Source organism: Balaenoptera musculus, chromosome 8 (assembly GCF_009873245.2).
Source record: "Balaenoptera musculus isolate JJ_BM4_2016_0621 chromosome 8, mBalMus1.pri.v3, whole genome shotgun sequence".
NCBI classification, from domain to species: domain Eukaryota; kingdom Metazoa; phylum Chordata; class Mammalia; order Artiodactyla; family Balaenopteridae; genus Balaenoptera; species Balaenoptera musculus.
Window position 1 is genome coordinate 54,803,814 of NC_045792.1, and position 5,627 is coordinate 54,809,440.

Here is a 5,627-nt window from a genome sequence, read left to right on the forward strand (position 1 = left end):
GGAAGCTTGTTAGAAACGCAGTCTCTCAGGCCCCGCCCCCGACCTGCTGAATCAGAATCTGCCTGTTAGCAAGATCCCAGTGATTCACAAGCACATGAAAGTCTAAGAAGCACTGTTCTTGGTGATGACGCCATTTTACACTAAAGAATGGCCTTGGGACTTCCCTGGTGGCGCAGTGGTTAATAATCCACCTGCCAGTGCAGGGGACACGGGTTCGAGCCCTGTTCCGGTAAGATCCCACATGCTGCGGAGCAACTAAGCCCGTGCGCCACAACTACTGAGCCTGCACTCTAGAGCCCGCGTACCACAACTACTGAGCCCACGTGCCACAACTACTGAGCCTGTGCTCTAGAGCCCACGAGCCACAACTACTGAACCCACGTGCCACAACTACTGAAGCCCGCGCACCTAGAGCCCGTGCTCCACAACAAGAGAAGCCACCGCAATGAGAAGCCTGCGGACCACAATAAAGAGTAGACCCCGCTCACCAAAACTAGAGAAAGCCCACACAGCAACGAAGACCCAATGCAGTCAAAAACTAAATAAATAAATAAATAAATAAATTTATTAAAAAAAAAAAAGAATGGCCTTGAGAGGAGAAATCCTCTCCCAGTTTCCCACAGCAAGTCAGTGACAGCCTAAGCCTAGAGCCCAGCACTCCTGGCTTCATCCCAGGTCCTTGGACTAGTTCTGCCTCATCCTGGCCTCCCATGCAGGAAGCTGTCCTTCCTACCTGAGTGTGTTCAGGACAGAAAGGACTGAAACTGGGGTAGAAGAGCCCTGGTTGGGAAGACAGGGACCTGGAGTCTGATCCTGGCTCTGTTAAGAGCTCAAGGTGTAATCTGTGCTCTTGGGGCCTCAGTTTCCCCTGTGGTCGGTCCTCTGAGATGGGCTGGAGTAGGCAATTCGACCGGGTAGTACAAACAACCATATTCATTTTCTCACAGCTGCCTGGTGAGGCAGGCAGGTCAAGAAATACCATCCCTATTCTACAGATGGGGAAACCGAGGCCCATTAGGCAGTGGCTTCTCCGAGGCTGCCAGTCCTGGCTGCCTTGCACCGTTCTGCCGAGCCCAGGCAACCCTGAAACATGCCCCTCGAGCCAGCCTTCCTCTCTAATGGTTCTTTCAGCTCCTGTCAGTTATCAGGAGCCCTGGCTCGGCTGACAGCCAGCGTGTCTGCTGCTGATGCTTGGATGCCCACATTCCTGGGCTGTGACAGGGAGCGCACCCGGAGCCCAGGCTGGGGGCACCCGGAGGGGTTCCACTTGGCTGCAAGCCCTGGGGCCCTGCTGTCTGGGGAGTGTCAGGAAGCAAAGAACTTTCTCTCCTTCTCACTGATGGGGGCAGGGGGAGATGTCTCTAGAGGCTGATATGGCAGGAGCTGGATAGGGTGCAGGCTCAGCCGGGCCCTGAGGCAACACCCGGCCCTACGGAGGACAGACGGAGCGGCAGGGGTGGGGGAGTGCGGAGGCAGGAAGTGTGAGGGGGCAGGAATGAGGCTAGGGGTCAGTGGCTGATCAAAGGAGAGCCATCTGAGCCGCAAGACTGAAAGACCTCAGGCTAGAAAGCCAGACCTAGCTGGATTTGTGTCCAAGCTCTGACATTTCTTAGCTGTGTGGCTAGGGGTGAGGCTCCCACCACCTCTGACCCTCAGTTTCTTCCTCCTTAAAGTCCTTAACACAGCCTGGTACATCCATAGCAAGCCTGCAGTGGAGCCCTTCTGAAGCCAGAGACACTCAGGGTTCAGTCTCAGACTGGAATTGCATTTAAGAAGTGCACCTAAACAGATAAAGCCAATAGAATAATTTATCCTTCTTTTTTTAAAAAAGTCATTTTAAACACTATTCAAGTTTAATATAGAGAACAAACCAGTGGTTACCAGTGGGGAGAGGGAAGAGGGGAGGGGATTAAGAGGTTTAAACTATTATATGTAAAATAAGCTACAAGGATATATTGTACAACTGAGGGAATATAGTCAACATTTTATGATAACAAAAGAATTATTCAGGTTTATTAAACAAATTTTTAAGGTCTTATAAGATGTTCAACTTTCATCAGCTTCAAGGTTTATGTTGCTCCCAAATTTTGCATATAACTGAACTTTCGAATCTAACACTCACTGAACTGATTGCAGTCTGGATTCTAAGGCATCAATTTCCTCTTGTAAATTTTTCTTTGCTTCTTCTAACACTTCTTGTGCTCATTGTTGAGAATGGCTAATGAAAACATCGCCAATTTTAAATCATTTTGTTATCATTAAGCAGTCATCACCTGCAAGCATGATGTCCCCACAAGCACCTTCCAGATTTCGAAGTTGTTTCTTTTTTACTTCTATTTCTTCCTTCAGTTCTGGGATTCTACTTGTATTCTGTGCAAATGTGTCTTTTGTTTGTCTTCAGAAGTAACATTGTCGTCTTCTGCAGCCACCTTCTTCATGTGGCTGCCATCTTGGTAGAATAATCCATTCTTTACTTGATTCTGTTGAAAAGAAAAATAAATCTAAAAACACTCCATGCAATGCTCTCAGAGTCCGTTTTCTGCTCCTGTCCGCTTCTAGCCTCTGCTTAGTTTGGCTGCTCTCGCCTCAAAGGCCCTGAAATCTTCTCCAACCCCAAACTATTCAGCTCTTTCTCATTTCCCTCACCTCACCCCCAGTACTTTATTATGTGGATTAACTTGGCCTCTTGTCCAGCAATAGGGAAAATAAAGGGGGAAACTGCAGGATCCCTCATAGGATTCCCTTTGGCAGGATGGGATCCTGTGTAGTGACCCCTGTCCCATTCCAATTACTACTATTATTTAAAGCTGTGACAGGACAAAAATGATTAACATATGAGTATTCAAGAGCTTGTCCTAACCCCTGCCCACTAAAAAGACTACAGTTTCCCTTCAGTTTCTGCCCATCCTCACCTGTAAGGAGGGTCTTGCAATGCCAGGTAGACTCTTTTACTTTGGGAATGGGGAACAGAGCTGGAGGGAAAGCAGAGAGGAACCAGATCAGAGGGCAGCAGGGAGGGGGAGGGACTTGGCAAAAGAAGTTAAACCTATTTACTTTCTTAAGAATACAGGAGGGAGGTTTCACTACTGCCCAAGATGTAGAAAGCTGGAAGGAGTGGTGCCCCCATCCTCACAAGAAAAAGCCAGATAAACTACAGATAAGATTATAAAGAGGCAGCTTTGGGAGTGAGGATGTGCAGGAGAGGTACTAGAGGAAAGGTACACAGTACTGTCCCCCTGCCAAGACCCTTCTCTCATCTGGAACAAAACCCTTAATCTACTTGTGCAAAGGTAGCCAACATTTTTGTCCCCAGGGGCACAGGCAAGATCCCACTGCTGATGAGAGAAGGATAAAAGAAAACTCCCTCTACCCTGATAGAGGGCGGAAAACTGTCCCAGGCCCAGAAGTCTGAACTAATACCACTGCTAGAGGTCCCCTCCTGCTGGAGAAGGGCAGGAAATCCTATCCAGTGCAAGACTCACCACAAATATAAGGCAGAGATTGGCTTCCATGGGGAGGAGGGGCAGGAATGCTGAGAAAGCCCCACCTCTGAGGCCCAGGTACACAGGTCCAGCCTAAGACTCAGCCAGGAACATGACAAAGAGAACATCTCCCCACTCACTGATCCAGACGTTGGGACTATCAGAGGAGGACTTTAAAATACCTAAAAGTAATATATTATAGAATCTAGTGGAAAAGGTGGACAACACACAAGAACAGATGGAAGAATTTCAGCAAAGAGATGGAAACTCAGATTGAGTCTAGTGGAAACCCTAGAAATAAAAATCACAGTATCAGAGATGACGAATTCCTTCAGTGGCTCATCAGTAGGCTGAAAATGGCTGAGGGGTGATTCAGTGAAGATAGACCAATAGAAATTACCTAAACTAAAACACAAAGAAAACAAGAGTGACAAAAAACAAACAAGCAAAACAGAGAACTCAAGAGCTGTGAGATAATATCAAACAGTTAACGTAAGTGTAATTGGAGCCCCAGAAAGGGGAGAGAGAGTGAGAGCAAGAGAGAGGGTCCTTTTATTGTTCAAGAGGAGGGTAAAGATATTAACTACATTAGATTTTGGTAAATTCATGATGCTCTTTTAATGTCTAAAGAAACCACTAAGAAGATAAAAACAGAGCGTATATCTTGATATGATTTCAACTTTCTTAAATTTACTGAGGCTTGATTTGTGACCCAAGGTGTGATCTATCCTGGAGAATGTTCTGTGCGCACTTGAGAAGAAAGTGTAATCTGCTGTTTTTGGATGGAAAGTCCTATAAATATCAATTAAATCTATCTGGTCAATTGTGTCATTTAAAGCTTGTGTTTCCTTATTAATTTTCTGTTTGGATGATCTGTCCATTGGTGTAAGTGAGGTGTTAAAGTCCCCCACTATTATTGTGTTACTGTAGATTTCCTCTTTTATAGCTGTTAGCAGTTGCCTTATGTATTGAGGTGCTCCTGTGTTGGGTGCATATATATTTATAATTGTTATATCTTCTTCTTGGTTTGATCCCTTGATCATTATGTAGTGTCCTTCCTTGTCTCTTGTAACATTCTTTATTTTAAAGTCTATTTTATCTGATATGAGTATAGCTACTCCAGCTTTCTTTTGATTTCCATTTGCATGGAATATCTTTTTCCATCTCCTCACTTTCAATCTGAATGTGTCCCTAGGTCTGAAGTGGGTCTCTTGTAGACAGCATATATATGGGTCTTGTTTTTGCATCCATTCAACGAGCCTGTGTCTTTTGGTTGGAGCATTTAATCCATTCACGTTTAAGGTAATTATCGATATGTATGTTCCTATGACCATTTTCTTAATTGTTTTGGATTGGTTTTTGTAGGTCCTTTTCTTCTCTTGTGTTTCCCACTTAGAGAAGTTCCTTTAGCATTTGTTGGAGAGCTGGTTTGGTGGTGCTGAATTCTCTTAGCTTTTGCTTGTTTGTAAAGCTTTTGATTTCTCCATCGAATCTGAATGAGATCCTTGCTGGGTAGAGTAATCTTTGTTGTAGGTTCTTCCCTTTCATCACTTTAAGTATATCATACCACTCCCTTCTGGCTTGTAGAGTTTCTGCTGAGAAATCAGCTGTTAACCTTATGGAAGTTCCATTGTATGTTATTTGTTGTTTTTCCCTTGCTGCTTTCAATAATTTTTCTTTGTCTTTAATTTTTGCCAATTTGATTACTATGTGTCTCGGCTTGTTTCTCCTTGGGTTTATCCTGTATGGGACTCTCTGCACTTCCTGGACTTGGGTGGCTATTTCCTTTCCCATGTTAGGGAAGTTTTCGACTATAATATCTTCAAATATTGTCTTGGGTACTTTCTCTCTCTCTTCTCCTTCTGGGACCCCTATAATGTGAATGTTGTTGTGTTTAATGTTGTCCCAGAGGTCTCTTAGGCTGTCTTCATTTCTTTTCATTCTTTTTTCTTTATTCTGTTCTGCAGCAGTGAATTCCACCATTCTGTCTTCCAGGTCACTTATCCATTCTTCTGCCTCAGTTATTCTGCTATTGATTCTTTCTAGTGTAGTTTTCATTTCAGTTATTGTATTGTTCATCTCTGTGTTTGTTCTTTAATTCTTCTAGATCCTTGTTAAACATTTCTTGCATCTTCTTGATCTTTG

At 44.4% G+C, this 5,627-nt stretch overlaps 1 pseudogene; it reads right to left on the reverse strand.

The window, feature by feature from the left end:
* Positions 1-2,046: 2,046 nt before the first annotated feature.
* Positions 2,047-2,438, reverse strand: LOC118900226 (annotated as a pseudogene).
* Positions 2,439-5,627: the final 3,189 nt, after the last annotated feature.